Source organism: Callospermophilus lateralis, chromosome 2 (assembly GCF_048772815.1).
Source record: "Callospermophilus lateralis isolate mCalLat2 chromosome 2, mCalLat2.hap1, whole genome shotgun sequence".
In the NCBI taxonomy this organism is placed as follows: domain Eukaryota; kingdom Metazoa; phylum Chordata; class Mammalia; order Rodentia; family Sciuridae; genus Callospermophilus; species Callospermophilus lateralis.
Genome location: NC_135306.1, coordinates 134,093,167 through 134,112,961, shown reverse-complemented (window position 1 = coordinate 134,112,961; position 19,795 = coordinate 134,093,167).

Genomic DNA, 19,795 nt, shown 5'->3' with positions numbered 1-19,795 from the left:
CAAATCATAAGAATAGCTTTGATTATCTCTACAATAAGAAGAGCTGTTATTCTGTTGTTGGATATGGCAGGTGATTTTTAGAATATTAGTGTTTAGATACAGCCGAAAAGCAAAGAGATTTATAAGGGATTGAGATGAATTTCCATCTCCCCCCTTTCTCCATAACTGTTCAGTGACTGTAAACTGTTAATAATTCATTTTGATCATTTGAGGTACTTTACATTTGAAGACTGCATATAATGTACTGATTAAATCACATTATGTGTAGCTGGGTGAATATATTATTAAACAAATTGCCCCTTCCATAACCATGAACTGTGCATCTGTAGCAAATGGTGGAACATTTTAATAAGGAATAGTGTAATTATATTATGGTCATTACTTTTTGCAGGCTTATTGACCTCATATTGGAGGTGAATATCTTTCAATGAAGATATTTATTGTAAAGGAAGCGTTTTAAAGTTATAGTCAGTACTCATAATTCACTGAAAATACCTCTGCTTAGAAAATAAGGGAGTATTAAGGAGGAGCTTTTGGAGAAATTATGGAACTTCAAAAGAGTAAATCAGCAACTATCCTTTTATATTCCTCAGGAATAACTACGTTGGTGTATGTCTGTTTATCTGTACAGTTATCTATTTTGCTTTGAAAGAAAAAAAATGCTATACAAATAAATCAAGACAGATTCTTCTCTTTCAAATGTTAGATCAAAAGAAAATGCTTAGTATGTGGAAGATACTTGGAATTCTCTGACCCTTGCCTCCAGTCATTTGTAGAGACTTAGTACTGATCATGGAAAGAACCCCAGCTGAACTTTCAATTTAAGAAAATTCAAAGGGGCTTTTAAAATGTAATTGATAAAATCATTTTGACTATTCAAAGTATGACATCACTATAACTTATAATGAGTTCAAATTGAGTGTGTAAAATCAAAAGGACTAAGTTGAATTTCAAAGATAAGAGATAAAAAAAATAAGAATTTGCACACTGGTAAGATGTTTGAATTTTGACTATGCAGATTTAAATGATGATTCTTTGATAATCAAACAAATTTCAGTCAAATAGGATAAAATGGAAATTACAACATGTTAATACATTTTGGTTTATAGAGAAATATCAAAAAGTGATAGTACTAAGCAGATATCTGAATGCAAATAACAGATGGAGAATATTCTTACACAAAAAGTCAGTAAATCAAGAGCTAGGATACTTTAATAGAAACTAGGATAGTAATTTTCCTTCTCTGAGAGTGAAAAATTTTGACACCTCAGAATGGGCATAGAATAATGAACAATTCTCCACCTTGAGTGTACTTAATAGTCATTTCATTCACTTTTAGATTATATAAACATATAAGCAACAGCCAATACTCCCCAAGGTGATTCTAATGTATAGCCATGGTTGAGAAATACTTAAGGAGAACACAGGGAAGATTTTTCAAAATGGCTTCATGTATTCCCACCATTGTAAACCACTCAGCCTAATTGGCTTCTGTTAAATATTTTATAGAGGAGCTTTGAATTCAATCAAGGTGACTTATTTTTAGATTTCTTTAATTAGAATATTCTTCTCTAAGATGGAGAAGTAAGTAGTAAGTTGCAAAGTTGAGTTACTAAAGTTTGGTCCCCAGTACTGCAAACAGAAGAAAACAAAATGAAAATATTCTTTAATTCAGTTCAACTTGACAGACATTTATTACTTAAGCTGCTGGATTTTAGTCACTATGTTATTTGGGGGGAAATAAATAAGACATTCTTTTTGTGATAATTTGAATTATTGGAGACTGCTATGGGGCAGACCACTCAGAAAATATACCAAGTTCATTTTGTCTGAATTGGATAGTCTTTATTTAGTTGGCCAGTGACTGCTCCCTGCTGGACCCATAACTGTCTCTGCAAGGAACAGCCTTGAGACTAAGCATTTCAGGGTCTTTAAAGGCAAAAACCACTTCAGGGTTGAAGTAGCTGCAAGCAAGCAAGCAGGGGTACAGAAGTTAAATTGAGCAGTTGGTGAAACAATGTATTGCCCGTAATCATATTTTCATTCTGGGTACATTCCATATTTTCCACAGGAATTTCCATGATCATAAGCCCAAGGAAGTGGGTCAAAATGACCCTAGTTGAGTACAAGTTAAAGAATTATTACTGACATCTAGACAATCAATCTCTGACAGGGCACATTGCCCAATTAAAATGGGAACCAATGAGAGAACAATTTACATTGTATAAAAATTGGCATTTTGTGTTGCTAAACAAGCTATGCTAAGCAACTATTGATAGGTATAGAGGTGGGGTATTTCCATGGGAGAAACATTCCTTATATGACAGGAGTCTCAGGGTAAAATGGAGTCTGTTTGGTCATTGCCCATATAGCCTGGTTCATAAAAGAGACCATTTTACCCCTACCTGCATTCATACCCTTACCAAAACTTTATCACGGTGAATGCACTATTTGGCCATTGACTTTGGATTTAGTTTAATGACTTTATTTAGCCATTGGCATGCCAATGGACATGATGGTGTGGCAGTTTCCAGACTAGAACTTGAGAAGCTTTGTGTATTGTCTCTTTGCCTTCTTGTGCCTCTGCCATCATCATGTAAGAGTCTTAGGTGGATTGCTAGTTTCTCAGAGGGTGAATAAATGTGGATTCAGCCAGAAAGAATAAATGATGATGTTTGGGGAGTTGTTCACTAGGTAGGCTTATCATATGAATCATTATCTTTTATTGTTTGAGGAACTTGTAAACTGTAGGAGAGACATGATGTGATAATTTCCATACATCTTAGTTATACACTGCCCCATCATTTTCATTAATAATGTCTTGCAACACAGTTCCTAGCATAGGGTTAATTGATCACTGGAATGTATTATGTTTTATAGTAATTGTGCTTCAGATAAGATATCTGTAAATAAAATTTCTAGAAAATTTATAATAAAATTTCCTAGTTGTAAATACTGCCCAAAGTGAGTAATTGCTCAAACCTTTATTTTATTTAAATTTATATACATATATATGGTACATATGAGTTATCACATGTCTAATATATCCCATATATATTTCATAGAAATAGTAAAAACAATTATATATATATATATATATATATATATATATATATATATATACATATGTATATACACACACACATATAAATACATACAAACACACATATGTATAGACACACACACACACACACACACACATCCACATAATATCCTGAACAGCTAAAGCAATCTTGAACAAGGAAATTATAGATAGATGCATCACATTTCAATTTTAAATCATAGAATAAATTCATAGTAATCTAAATAGTATTGTACTAGCATAAAAACAGACACATGGACCAATGGACCAGAATAGAGATACCAGAAATAAAACCCATGCATACATGGAAGTAACTTTTTACAAAGGCCACCAAAATATAAAATGGTTGAAGGATAGACCTTCCATATATGATATACACACAAAAAGGATGAATCTGGAGTCTTGTCATACTAATTTCAAAACCAATTAAAAAATGAATTAAAGACTAAAACATAAAACTTCATACCATAAAACTAGAAAAAAGCAGAGAAAAAAGCTTCTAAACATAGGTCTGGGCAATTTTTTTTTTGAGTTTTATCAAAAACATAGATAAACAAAACAAAACAAAAAACAAAAATATCCCCCCAAACAAACAAAAAACTGAAAACAAACAAGCAATGCTCAGTCAAAATAAAAAGTTTTAGCAAAGCAAAACAAACGGATAATAACATGAAAAAGCAAAATATAGAATGAAAGAAAATATTTGTATGCTATATATCTGATTAGAGGATAATTCCAAAATAAGGAAGTTGTACCCCCTCCCCAAATAACCCAATTTTAAAAGTCGGCAATGTACCTCAATAGGCATTTTTCCAAAAAAGCCATAAAAAACCTATCAGGGGGGAGATCCAACATGGCGGCGGGCGCAGAGAGATCATGTCTCTGACCTCTTCAGCTGCGCGGGCATAGGGAGTCATAAACCGTCTAAATGCTGTTTGCTCAGGAACACTAGGCAATGCTGAGCTGACGTGGATCTCAGGTGAACAGTCTGGGCCTCTCAGAACACACACCAAGCCCAGATCAGCTGAATTCAGGAAATACAAATCTAAAGTACAATGAGAGATCTCCTCACACATTTTAGAATGGCTATTTCCTGAAAGTCAAAGGACTACAAGTTTGTAGAGAAATTGGAATCCTAGGCACTGTTGATGGGAATGTAAATTGGTACAGAAATTACAATGTGGCAGTTCCTCAAAAAACTAAAAAATAGAACTTTAATGTGATCCAGCAACCCACATCTGGGTACATAACCAAAGGTAATAAAATTGCAAAGCTCTTGGCACTCAGGTTTATTTAAACATTATTCACAGTAATCAAAACAAAGAAAGAACCTAAATGCCCATGTACAAATGAGTAGTGCTTGCTTTCTTTCTCTCTCTCATTCTCTCCCTCTCCCTTTCTCTCTTTCTCTCTTTGTCTGCCCCCTCAACACATACACTGGAATATTCACTGGAATATTATCAAGCATTAAAAAAGAAAGAAATCTTGCCATTTGCAGCAACATGAATGGACTTGGAGGGCATTATGCTAAGTGAAATAAAACAGGCACAGAAAGATTAAATGCTGTATGATCTTACTTATCTGTGAAACCTAAATAATTCAAATTCAGAGAAACAGGGTAGGGAATGGTGGGATCAAGAAGTGGGAACAATGGGGAGATATTGGTCAAAGGGTACAAAATTTAAGTCATAAGAAGAATGACTTCCAGTGATCTAATGTACAATGTGGTGACTAGAGTTAATATTACTGTTATAGTTTAGATAGCTGGTATCCCTCAAAAGCTCATGTATGAAACAATGCAGGAACATTAAGAGGTAAAATAACTAGATTATGAGAGCTGTAACCTAATAGTGGATTAATCCACTGATGTGGATTGACTGCATGGTAACCATAGGCAGGGAGGTTGTGGCTGGAAGAAGTATATCAGTGGAGGCATGATTTTTGAATACATATTTTGTCCCTTGTGAGCAGAGTTTTTTCCTGCTTCCTGGTGGCCAAGTCCTGAGCTGCTTTTCCCCCACCTTGTTCTCCCACCATGATGTTCTGCATCATCTTGGACCAGAGCATGGGATTGGCCATCAATGTACTGAGACTTTTGAAATGGAAAGCTCCAAATAAACTTGCCTCTATGTTGTTCTCATTGGGTCTTTTGGTCACAGTGACAAGAAAGCTGACTAAGAAAATTACTGTATTGTAAGACAGTTACTGAACACATACTTGAATGTGTTCAGGAAACAGATCTTAGGTGTTCTCATCACACATAAAAAAAATGGTGACTGTGAAATGATAGAAGTGATAACATGTTTGTGGTGATTATTTCACAATTTATGCATAAAGTCATCACATTATACCTAAATAATATACAGTTTTATTTTACAAAATTTTATTTTTCAATAAAGTCAGAAAAGTAGGATTATATATGTCTCACCAAATAAATGCACACATATATACATACATGAAATAAAAGAGCTCCAAAAATATGAAGAAAATGAACTTGTTTTATGAACTAACTGATGGTCTGTGCTGGAGATGTTTCATATACACTTGAGGAGAGTAAGTACTCTGCAGTTTTGAGTAAAGTATTGTGTGTACCACGTGTACCATCTGTTACCTTTATTTGATTCACAGTAATGTCTGAATCCTCTGTTTACTTACAGATCTTTAAAAGCTAGTTGTTGTATTCATTACTGAATATGGGATGGTGAAGATTCCAATTTTGGAGTCTCATTATTCATTTTAATTTTGTTTTTATATATTTTGGAACTAAGTTTCATGCATATGTATTGATAACTATTTCTTGATTGTCAGCCTTTCAATATAATGTCCTTATTTCTAGCATCGGGTCTTACTTAATGTTTCTTTTGTATGACTTTTTTTTCAGCTATTTTCACTGACATAAACTATACCTGTATTTTGTAATGTGACGAATATGTTATCCCACTTCTTTTGTTGCTCTTTTTGTGGTGTACCCTTTCCCATTATTGCACTTTTAAACTATTTGTGTCTTTAGATGTGAAGCATTTTTAAAAACTCCATCGTCCTGATCTCTGCATTTACTTGAGATTTCAATTTACATCTGAAGCATTTATTAATAGGGAAGGTCTTTTGCCATTTTATTACTAGTTTCTATAGGTCTTATTGTTTTTTTGTTTCTTAATTCAACCCCTACTTCGTCCTGACATGTTCAATTGACTCTTCATAGTGTATCATTTTGAGACTTCTGAAATGATAGCTTTCTGTAATTTTTTTAGCCAGACACTGCAACTTGTCTTAGCCATACCTCTTATTAGTGTAGAACCTAAAGGTCAGGTAAGGTTGAAACTTAGATTATTTGCAGAACTTTTATGAGCTTGTGTCTTGCTCTGTTTCTGTACATGGTGGTTTAGATATCCTGGTATACATAAAAGCTTTTAAAGTTCTTGTTCCTCAAAACACTCACTCCCCAGATTGTCTTCTAGATTTTCAGTGTGTCATTTGTTTGCTACAACGTTTTACCATCAGATTCTCCAGTGTCTTTCATTGTTTTCATAGCCTTTATTGTCTATTAGAATTTTTCGTTAGGGGTTTAAAAAAAAAAAAGCATTTACCTTGTGTCAGTCCTTTAGGAAAAGGTTCAAGTCAAAACAACTAACAAACCAACAAGTCTGGCTCCACTTCTTCAAAATCCAGATAGCCATAGGAGGAACTGAGTTGTAGTCTTCAAGATTGCCACTGTGCTGGGGATGGAGAGGGAATTAGGATCAGTATAAGTGTCACAAAGATCTCATTTCCAAACCATCAATTAACTCTCTCAATTCTGGCAAGGTTGTTTTGGAATTTTTTTGCTAGATTTTTCAGTATTCCCAATAAGACCAGAGCTCAGAGCCTTCTACTCTGCTACTTTCACTGACATTAACTATACCTGTATTTTGTGATGTGACTAATTCTTTGCTCTCAGCTAAAGAACACAGCTCTAGTTCTTAGACCTTCTGTTATAATAGAAAGAGGTCACCACTATTTAACAGATTGTGCTCATGTGCCTAGATAATCAGTAATAAGGTGGGTCAGAACTGACAGAGATGCAAGATCAGCCACAAAAGGAAAGCAACCAGCTCAACGTTCCTATTATTACCTTCCTTTCTTTATTTCTTTCTTCCTAACTGTCAGGAGGGTGCAAAATTGTGATATATGCAGTTGAGGGGAGAAATAAAGAATGTCCATGTGCTTCTGTCCCTTTCAATGCATTATTCCTTCAAATTACACAATACAATTTCACTCTATAGGTTCTTAATCAAGAAAACGACAATCCTTAATGCTTGGCACTGCAATAGACAAAATCAATTCATAGTAAACAATTCTAGATTAATTAATTCACAGCAAAAAATTCTAGATTAATTCTAAGCACTGCAAAACATACTTAATCATGACAGGCTAATGACAGACATCCTTTCTGCATGCTAAGTTCAAAAGTCTCAGGCCTTAGGCTTTATGTCCAGCAGATGCACATTCACCCAGACCGCAGTGATCAGGACCAGAACCAAGGCAGGCTTTTCCTGGTGTGGAGCAGATGACCAGTTGAGGAGAGGGTCATATGGAGAAGTTGCAGCTCTCACCAGGGTCCAGACGAGGTGGTAGAGTTTGAGAGCCTTGAGATCACGCAGAAGATCAGGAAAGGATGACAAGTGATGGGATGACAGTTCTTCATCAGGCTCTCCAGCTCCAGTGAATCGTTGTTTCGACTGGCTGAATCCCTGTTCATTAGCTCTATTATTTATACTAAATTTGGGGATTTTTGACCCCCCTTTCAATTCTTATCAGCCACCACTGGATTGGTTTCTCCACGACATCATTTACCAAGGGGTCAGAAATATCAGGTCTGGTGGTCTCCACCCTGATCTTCTTGCCTTTTCTCTTATTAGGCAAGGATAGCCTGCCAGAGGCTTCCCTCTGTTTGTCAGTGTAAGGGGAAGTGACTTGTTTGAGGCCATACTGGAGGGCTCTGTTGGATGTGCCTGGTGAGACTGCAGGTTTCAAACTGGGGTTTTTAAAATGGAGTTGCTTAAGCTCAGGCCTAAGGCCATCCTCATACTTCCTTTCTTTTTCTTTTTTCTTTCTTTCTTTCTTTCTTTCTTTCTTTCTTTTTTTTTTTTTTTTTTTTGTGTGTGTGTGGAGCACAGGGGCACTTAATCACTGAGCCTCATCCTCAGTCCCTTTTTTTTTTTATTTAGAGACAAGGTTTTGCTAAGTTGCTATACCCTTGCTAAGTTCCTGAGGCTGGCTTTCAACACCTGATCCTCCTGCCTCAGCCTTCTGAGCCTTGGAATCATAGATGTGTGCCACCATCCCTGGTTCCTCTCTTATTTTATACTGCAGCTAATGACAGAATCCATGTGTGCCTTCAGTTTAATACATTTCCACCCTCAGTTCTGTGTAGAAATGTTGCTGCTGAATATTTACTAGTGCACATTTTCTAACCTCCAGTTGAGTGTCTTTTGGTGAGAGGAAACCTAGATTGATAATAATATAGGTGGACAGTCTTGAAAACCAGTAACTTTGTATTCTTAATCATGATTTTGAGACATATTAATAACTAGTATATCCAGAAATTCTCATCTAAAGACAAAAGAAAACTGGAATAGAGGTGTAGATCAGTGGTGGAGTTGGTACTAGGAGCACCGAAAAGAACAGCAAAGCAAAACAGTAATCATTAAAAAGAGAGAGAAGGGGGGTGAAAGAGGAGAATAGAGAAAGAAAGGAGTGAGAGGGAGAGAGACAGAGGCAAGAGAGAGACAGAGACAGGGGAGAAAGAGAGAGAAGAAGGGAGGAAGAAAAGAGAAGGGAAGAAAAGGAAAAAGGATCTTTGCACATTGAGTAAAATTCATGCAGAGTTTCATCTTATTTTCCCCCCAAAATCATTTTAAAGATATACTGTCCCTTTGTTTTCCCTAGATTTATTTCTTACATTTTGTTTTTCAGCATTGATTTAAAGTGAGACCAAATGTGAAAACAATATGAACTTGGGGAAAAAATAAAAGTGATAAAATCATCAAATGAAAAAGCTACTTGAGAAACTTTTCTGCAAAAATGACTAATTTAATTATTTTCTTAGCAAAATGTAGAAAGGTAATTTATGTGAGTTCAATGGGACAGAAGCATTTGAAACCTTGGACTATAGAAGGTATAAATGCAGTTTGTACAGCCTGAGATTCCTGCACTGTCCTTAATTCCTCTGGATCACAATCAACCCTGTTGTTCTAAGGGAATGTCAAGTTGCCCACCTATTATGCATTTATCCTACAAATGTCCAAGTTTTTATGTATAAGTTTTATGTCTAAGTTTTTATTACTCTTTGTCTTTGCTGAAAACTTAAATGAGAATTATGGCATCTGTTCCTCTCATCCAAGACTGAAGTCAGACTGACTAATACTTACTTACATTGAAAGGCCAAAATTCTTGGGGTGTGAATGTCTCTCCTATGCTTCACCTTACATGCTTCCTAGAAGATCTCAGCAGGCCACTTCTTAACCTGACTACATCTGCACTATTTTACTCCAACATGTTTCACAGCTGGAGACTATTTCATGTTGGAGAGATGGTGATATATTTTTTAAAAGTTTGTAAAAGGTCTGAATGGGAACAAAGACTTTCCCCATAATTTAATTGCTTGTAGCATACTTGAAATTTTATCTGGATGGAAAAATAAATCTCAAACATCAAGTTTTGTGGTTTCACAGCACTACTCAAGCTTGAAGTCATTAAGAAATATATTTGGCATTAACAATAAATCATTTGAAATACAGGCAACCATTGTGAATGCTTTCTCATTCCTGATGGATAGTGGCTTGGGGGATAAGAGTCTCAGAATCATTATTCTTAGAAGAAAAATAATACTTTATTAATAAAATAAGACTCAAAACCTTTCATTTAAAGACTTTTAGTTACGTTTTTTGAGGGGTAAAAAGCATTTTATCATTTTAAAACAAGGGAGTAGATGTGTGTTAAGTGATTTATCCCAGGTCTGACTGAGAGTCAGCACTAACCTCTATTTTTGTTCACATCCCTGTTTTTCCCCAGCCCTCACCCACTACTCAAGGCACATAGAGAGGAGGTACAGACTGACCCCAGCCCGAGGGATTTCCAGGATGCTGTCATTTGATGTCCCCTTGCCTGTTAACCTGTCAAGTTCTCCTGAGTGTCCTTTATGGAGCATTGAAAACTAAAGCTCACGATTCTTGATAATTCTGAAGGTTTCTATGGGACATGGCTTTGATATCTTAAAAAAAGTTATTATGATATCATTTCACACTGAGGGACAAAACAGAAATTGTAAAGTTGATAGTAGGGCTGGTGTATTTTTAAAGATTTTTTTCCCCACCAAAAGAAACAATGAGAATATGTAGGTTTAGCATATGTAGTAAGGATGTAGATAAAATCAGAGGAGATAGGACAGTTGTAAAGGCTAATCAATTTTCCTATAGGTATTTCTGTCAAAAAAGATATTACAAATCTATTAATTTCAGTTTTCAACTCATGGACTGTTTGCTTTCTGTTTTGTCATGTGTTATGCTTTAATTTTAGCCTTCAGAATTATATTAATAAGTAAAATCCCCTGAGTTTTAGTGGGGTGTTGGCATTTCAGTATTTTGTATTTCCTTTCAGGAAGCTTTGCCTATTACTTTAGGCATCAAGCAGAAATAATTACTTACTTTTGTTTTCAAACTGAAATTTAAACAGAAGGAAAATTCATGAGTGTGATCTCCAGCCTCCTCTGGAAAATACACCAGGCATTGTGAGGCTTTGGTGACCTTATCAGTGACTTCATCAGAAACTCTAAGCAGAAAACCAATGAAGTGGTCAACGGCCACTCTCTTTTCATTATCTATAATCCTCAACATAAACCACTGTATTTATTGAGCACTTAGTATAGGCCTGTTGTTGATGCAGTGATATGTGCATGGTATAATTATCTATGTTCATGTGCTCATGAAAACCCATGAATTGAACTTGTCCTCTTTTTCTTCATGTTTTCTCCAATCAGAATTAGCCCTGTCATGTTTCTACCTTTAATCTCAAGTGAATTTAAACCATAGGAATATATTATAATAACATGAACATTGGTTTCTCTGGGAATTTTTTTCCAGGACTCTTACTCTTCACAGTGTTAAGTTTTTTAATGGAGGACTTGGAAACTGTAACAAAAGGGTAGAAGTAAGCAACAGAAGTGTTGAGCAGGGAATCCCTGTCCTTCTTTACTTATTCTGTACTAACGGGGCACAATCTCCTCAGGGTATATTTTGTTGGAGCATTGAAAACATTGTACCACCACTATGTAAGAGAAACAGTGTTAGGCACAAAAGCAAATATGCCCCACTTATCAAAACATTTTGGGCTGGGGTTGTGGCTCAGTGGTAGAGCGCTTGCCTAGCATGCATTTGGCACTGGGTTTGATTCTCGGCACCACATAAAAATAAATAAGTAAAATAAAGGTCCATCAAAATCTAATAAAAATATTTTGAAAAAAATAAAAAAAACTTGCATCCCATGGAACTTCCAAATTAATTTGTGAATATTTATTAGTGTAAAAACCATAGTAACAGAAATAGAATCTGAACACATATTTCTATATAACGTTTAAACTTATAGTAGTTTCTTATAAATTTTAATGGTTATTGAATTTCTCCAGGAATATAATACTCATGCAAATAGATATAATGTGTCATATTTTATTTTTTTATAATTTTAACATTAATTATTTACTATTTGGAAAAAAATGACATCATCAGTGGAAATAACACCAAAAATTTATTAGTGATTCGCAATATATATAAAGAGATACATACTAGATTATAATCTACATATAACAATTAATATTAATTAATATAATGTAATTAATATGTGAAATGCTGATTTTTGCCACTTTAAATTTATTTATTTTTTAAAATTTCTAATTAGTTATACATGATAGCAGAATATATTTCAATTCATTGTATACAAATGGAGCACAACTTTTTACTTCTCTGGTTGTATACAATGTAGAGTCACACAAATCATGCAATTATACATGTACCTAGGGTAATGATGTTTGCCTCATTCCACCATCTTTCCTACCTCCATGCCCCCTTCTCTCTCCTCCCCCCTTTGCCTTATCCAAAGTTCCTCCATTCATCCCATGCCCCACCCCAATATTGATTAGCATCCACTTAACAGAGAAAACAGGTTTTTTGGGGATTGGCTTAATTCTTTCTATAGGACCACGCATGTGACCATTTCATATTTTTTCTGAATTTGTAATGTCAAAATATTTACATATTATTGAATAACATAATAAATTATTAAAAAATATTTTTTACATTACTGTTACAATATTATTTTTGTCTTTAGGTAGTATGGATAAGTTTTGAATACTTTTGTGAATTCCCTTAGGATGCCAAAGCAAAATTTATATTATAAAGTTATTTAAAAAGACACTAGGCCTGCTGGGCTTAAGAATCATAAATTTATTACTGATGAAATAAACATGAAAAAATAAAGGGCAAAAATTACAGTTGCCCTTCTCCTGAGACTGAATTCAAGTGAGGATACTGGATAGAAGACCCCAAACTAAACCAGAACAAAGATAATGTCATTTGGAAGAAACTGGAGTCAAGTGGCAGAAGCAGTTTCAAATGAATGGTGGGTTAATTTCAGGACAGTAGTTCTGAGAATGGTGAAAGAATGTGAGTGAGAATCCAAGCAAGCAGAGTTTGAAGGATGTGCTGTCTGAGCAGGAGATTGGGTACAAGTCATCAAATACGCAAGGTAAGAATGTTGTTTGGATAATTCCCTATCAGCATGGAAGCCTGCAGTGCTAAATTCTAGAGAGGCTATTTGTCCTCTCCATAAAGGAAACCTAAGTAAGAACCTTGCTCTGCTTTGGGCTCTCATCCATTTCTTCTTCCAATTTCTCCTGTATTTTGTGTCTGTTAGCCTCTTGGTCACCTCTTTAAATGTTTGAATTCCTGCAGGGCCTTAGGTCCTTTAGTTCTCAACTGAATGTGCGATTCATGAGTTGCCTTTCATCTCAGCTTTCAGTATCTGTATGTACTTGATGAATTACTTTCTCCAAACATTACTTTCAAGTGTGAGGGGTTTTTGAAGGCATAATATTTCTGTGCTTGATGAACTTCCACCTAGCAGACTTTCAAATCACATACTGTCAACTACTGCTGACCCAATCTTTATTCTTTATCGCCAGTCCAGATCAAGAGCTGTCATACATGCAGGGAGGCTCAAATAAGACTTGTGAAAGATGATTTACTCTTTCAGGTTATTTAAGTAACATTTAGCTGATGGCTGTCATAGTGCAACAAATTAAAGAATTTGTTTTTCTTTTCAGCTCTGTTACTGGTATTTGAAGCCTATGGAAAATTTTTAACATTAGATGTTAAATGCATCGAGTGCCATTTGGCATAAAGTGAGAGCACTGAACTATGACAGGGGTCGGCAAGCTTTTTTTTTTTTTTAAAGGACTAGATAATAAATATTTTATGCTTTATGGGCCAATCTTTTTCACAACATCTCAATACTACTTTTTTTAATGCAAAAGCAACCCTAGGCAAAGCATATGACTGAATATGAAAAGAAACATGAAGACTTACATAGCCAATTTTTAATAAACCTCTGTTTTAAAAAGCAAATAATAGGCTGGACTTGACTTAGAGGGAAATAGTTTGTTCATCCAGGACTATTATAGTTTCAGTACTTAATGGCTTAGGTATTAATTTGAACTTAATTATGTTTTATCCTATTTTTCTTCTGTGTAGTCCATGCCTAAGATGTTTCCAATGTAAAATTTCATTTTGCCCACAACTAAAATCAACTTGAGCTCATGTAAGATAGTTTTTGACATATAGTACTATGTTTGTAAAATACCCATATTATGCTAGGAATGGTGGTGCATGTCTGTTCTAGCTATTTGGGAGATTGAGGCAGGAGCATTGCAAGGTTGAGGGCAGCAAAACCCTATCTCAAAATAAAATAAAAGGGCTGGGTTTGCAGGTCAGTGGTAGAATTATTGTGTATCTTGTGCAAGCTCCTGGATAATCACCAGTACTGGGGGGAAAACGCGTCCATATTAGAGATGTTAAGTGCTATTGAAATTTTTTAGAAAGCAATATAAAAGAGAAAGTTAAAAATGATGGGGGTTAAAATTGTTGTAAGAGAATACCCTATGTTTTTTTCTTGTCTTCTTTTGTTAACTGCTAAAAATGTCCTGTAATACTTGAATTATACAGTAAAATTATCCTTTTCAAGACATTCAGATTTAATTTAAAAGCATTGATACTCCACATAATTGAAGAAATGAAAGCATCAAAAATATGGAGCTAATGAAAATCCAGTACACTAGCCACTAGTTTTAGACACGAGTGTTACCTAACCACCAGTACTAGCATGGTTCATTTGTGGCCAAGAACTAATTGTGTGTCTGTGTGCTTCTCAACACAAATGGTTCCCTAATTCTTTTGCCATTTTTGGCCACATAGCAGGTTGAAGATATTATCAACAAAATCAAAATCAGAGCCTGAAAAATGTACTCATACTAGATTTAATTATCATTTACCATTTCCATTTTAGATGAATTCCACTTTAGAAATTTTGCTCAGAGTATCTCAAATTGATGTTGCTTTGATTTAAAATGTTTGCAGGGTTTTAAACATAGTGTTCATGAAATAGAGCTCTTTGATTGCCTTAACCCAAATTCCCAAGGATTTTCACATTTACTTCTCCAGAAAAAAAGAAAATCTACCAAGAAGTTGTAGAATTTTTTTCTTCTCTCTAACTCAACTCTGTTAATTATTATTTCATTTGTTCTTTAGCAAATCCTTAATTAGAACCTTTTGCACACATGCTTTTTTATACAACAATAAACAGACATGAATCTTTATTCTTATGAAGTTTCCAGAATGATAGAAATATTAGAATGAAAAAAACATACAGAGAATTTATTACTCTTTTAAATGAAACTAGTCATATAAGCAAAGGTAGGGATATATTGAACTGTGTATCATGACCTGCACATGTTCAGGAAGGAAAGATGCCCCTTCCTATTATCATTCATACTCTGGTTCCAAGGTGTCACTGTATAGAGAATCCAAGAAAATTAGTATCTTTGGTTTTGTAATTTAGATGTCCCTTGTACTTTGACAGGGGAAAACAATGTGATGGGTGATAGGGAGAAAGGGGAAAAATGGGTTGGCAAAAATGCTTTTTGCATGTGGTAATCAGGAAAAAACTTTGTGGGTAGCGTATATTTAATATAAACAGAGGGGAAAAAGGAGCCCCCCCCCCCCATATTTTAGCAAAGGAAGTATTCTGGGAAGAAAATGAAACAAAAATCAAGGATATTTATTTGGAAAGCAGAGTATTTTTTCAAATAACTCTTTTAAAAAGATCAATGTTATTGAAGCTAACATGTGCCATGTGGTGACAGAATAAGAATCCTCAGAGACATTTTAGGTCATGGTAAAGATTTCCAATTTTACTACTACAAAGCGAGGCAATTAAAGAGAGGGTGATATGATCTGATATCTATTTTCAGAAAAAATTCTGGCTATTCATAGTAAGTCAAAATGTTGAGAAGAGACCAGTTAGTTAGGAAGTTTTTGATGGGGTCAAGATAGTGTAGTGAATATGAAAAGAAGTAGACCAATCAAAAGACAATAGGGAGAAAGAATTGAGAGTATTGTGCACTTATTTATTCTCAGTGAACACTTATGGGTTACATGAAGCACAATAGTTCCCATGAGGGCAGTTTAATTGGATGTAACTGTAAACTTCTAAAATAGCTGATCATACTTATTTAAAATGCTGGTTAATTTGTACCTGAACTGGGATTTTTATTCTCATTGAGTGAAATTTAATTATATATGTATAGTTAATACATACATATTTAATTAAATACATATATAAAGAGAGATGATAGAAAAGCTCAAATAATGTTCTCCTTTATGTCAGAACTGCCTTAGGTTAAAATGAAGTACTGCCTGAATCTAAATTATCGGTTTTCATAACATACCTTGCTTACTTTTTATTTTAAGTTTCCAGGGCAAAACACATCTTACTAAAATAACTTCAATGGTCAAACTTGGCTTTTCTGGAATTTTTCAGACTATTGTATCTTATCAAATAATTCATTCATCATACAACGTTTAGATTAATAAATAAATGTCAAATCTCTACTTTGTGCTTTAACATTCACTGGCAGAAAATAATAAGAAAAATATTAATAACCATTTTTCTATTAACACCATAAAATGCTAAATGACAATAATTTTGTGTTTGTATAGTACTTTGGCCCATAATAAAGTCAAATGTTATAATAAATATTTGGATATATATATTTTTCTGTTCAATTGTAGACATTTTAAAATCAATTTAAAATTACTTAGTTTACCTTAATATATGCTTAATTTTATTGTTTAATTTTAGACCTTGAATCTTTTTAATTTCATTCAAAATAGTTTTGATTTCTTAATTTTTTCCCCTAAAGGATAGAGATAAGCAACATTTACTTCTGAGTTTCTTTTAAAATATAAGCCTTATGTCTCATAAAAGTTGTTGTGTTGTCATGAGAAATAATAAATAATTGTTCATATTTTATGCCAGTTTTCCATGGAAATGTAGTATTATACTATTATTAAGGCATATGTACATAAATGTTACAAAATCTGGTGGGGTGGATGGTCACACATTATCACTGAAGCAACACACAGGATTTGAGGTCTCAAAGTGTTTTAATTTCTTCATAAAATGGAACCTGAGACTTCTAGTCTATTACTTTTAGGTTTCATGATCAAGATAATTACTTAAATTTGTTAACTTTTTGTTCCCATTATATCTAGGATGTTAGTCTGAATACTGTGAGTTCAGTCTAAGAACCCTGAAATTTTCTTCAAAGAAATAGAGTTAAAGAAAACTCAAATATTACCTATACTATTGTTTCCTAAGAAACAGACCCAGCATAACTTGAAATAATGTGACATTTGACAGCTTCATCCTGAATGCATCCTTTGAAATGCTATATGAAACAATCTTCATAATTGAATCCTACAGAGGGTTTCAATGGAATTATGATATTTTTGGAAGAATTACATGGAAATCCAGAGTACTTGATTAATTGGTTTGAAGAATACAGTTTTGTGTTTAATTATTTCCCCTTCTGGCATGAATGTCTCCACTTATGTTTGAGATCTCTGTCCTAATGTGTTTGGTATAATTTTCTTGCCCACCACCAGGCTCTCCATTCAATGTTCTTTAACCAGCAATAAATCAAACAACACCTTCTTATCTCAGTCCCTAGAGAGGATGTCAATTTGGCAGAATGAGTTCAGAGAAAGAAATAGCTGCTACCCTGATAGTCTACGTTGCTTCAGAAATGCTAAAATTCTAGTGAACACATTCTAAATGTAATGTCTATTTAAACATGATTATAAATCCTGAAGTTAAATAGAGAATTAGGAAACATAATTTTTTTCTGCCATATGGATTAAACTTGTGAGAACAAATACATTTCTAATACATAAAGTCCTTTTCAACCCTTATTTTTTCTTTTAGTGAGTCTTCTCCTACAATTTTAAGCCATTACTGTGGCACAATTTTTTAAATGATCTGAATAGGATACCAAAGACTTTTAGTTCAAGGGTAGTGATACTTTGCAATACACAGCTTTAAAATGGGGAAAGAAACTTCTTTAGTTAATACACTTTGATGATATATTTTTTTTATATCTTGGGAAGAATTATCCATGTTTACATCTATAGATACATACATGATAAGAAACAATGACTCATAAACCTAACTATGCATCAGTATCACTCAGGAAGTTCAAATAGCATACAAAATCATATTCCAAATGCTCTTATGGTGGGATCCTGGAAACTGACATTTTAAATCTCAGATGGCAAAAGCAGAAGCAATTTTCCAGCATATTTATCGTATAGGAATACTGTGAGTATAAAAAAGCATTATTCATTAAATGATGTATTATACATTAAAATGATATTTGAAATCAAATATAGATATGAATTGAGATATTCAATATGATATTCATTGAGTTTGTGAAATTAAGATTCTTCCACAATAATAAAAGGGGTAAATTAAAGTGATGAGTTTCAGAAAATGGTTAAAAATGTAAAAACGAGCCCTATGGGAAATTTTTTTTAAAAATGTAAAAGTCTGTAAAAAAAACAAACAAATTAAACACAATACAAAAATATTTCTAAGAAAAAGCAGGGAGGGAGGAGGAAGGGCAGAATGAACAAACAACAAAATGTTGAGCTTGACCATAACCCTGTCCATAATTAAACCAAATGTAAAAGCATCTAACATTCTGATTAAAAGTCATAAATTTTTAGATTGGATAAAACAGGAAGATCTAATTAGATGGTCTCTATAAACAAACATAACCAAGTTAAAATCTGAATAGCAACTAAGAACAGAGCAGGGAGGAAGAGCAGGAAGAAAAGATTAACATTAAACAGAGACATGAGGTGGGAGGGAAAAGAAGAGAAAAGGGAAATTGCATGGAAATGGAGGGAGACACTCATTGCTATACAAAATTACATATAAGAAGTTGTGAGGGGAAGGGTAAAATAAACAAGGAGAGAAATGAATTACAGTAGATGGGGTAGAGAGAGAAGATGGGAGGGGAGGGGAGGGGGGATAGTAGAGGATAGGAAAGGTAGCAGAATACAACAGTTACTAATAGGACATTATGTAAAATTGTGGATGTGTAACCAATGTGATTCTGCAGTCTGTATTTGGGGTAAAAATGGGAGTTCATAACCCATTTGAATCTAATGTATGAAATATGATATGTCAAGAGCTTTGTAATGTTTTGAACAACCAATAAAAAAAAAATTTAAAAAAAGAAAGAGAAAAAAAATAGAATGGAAAACATCCTAAACAACAAAAAATAAGTAAATAAAATCTGAATACACAACCAGTTTAATAATGAAAAAACAAACAAAAATATATCAGGCAAAAATCATAGCTAAACAACTGCATGAATACCAGGCAAAGTAGATTCCTGAATAAAGTGTTATCAATGATAAAAAGTTTATTATATAGTAATTTAAGAGGGAATTAACTGAGAAACATAGTTCTAAATGTATATGCATTAATAATAGAGCTTCAAAGTACATAAGTGATAAATTGATGAATATAAGACAGCAAAATTCATAATTATTTTTGTGAATTTTCTTAATTCTCTCTCACTTATTAGTTAAAAAAAGACATAAAAATTAATGCTATGGAAGATTTGAGCAATCCTAAAACAATATTACTTAATTGACACAATGATTACCACATATGAACAACTTCAAAATACACATTTTCTAAGTGTATTTTCCTAAGCATATATAATATGAAGAGAGATCATGTACATTCCCATAAAACAATATCAATTATTGTTTAAGGTTTAAACTCAATCAGTGTCTTCTATGATCATAACAGAAATACATTAAAGTGAAACAACCAAACCATAGCTACAAAGCACCAGAACATGTAGATAATAAAATTATGCAATTATAATCTCTGAGTTAAATAATATGCCAATTGGGAAACTGATAATTAATTTGAACTAAATGATAATGAAAGAAAAACATAATATTTGTGGAGTGTCGTAAACCTGTGTTTATAAAGAAGATGTACAGGATTATAGACTTATAATTAAAAGAAAGAAAGATTTAAAATCAA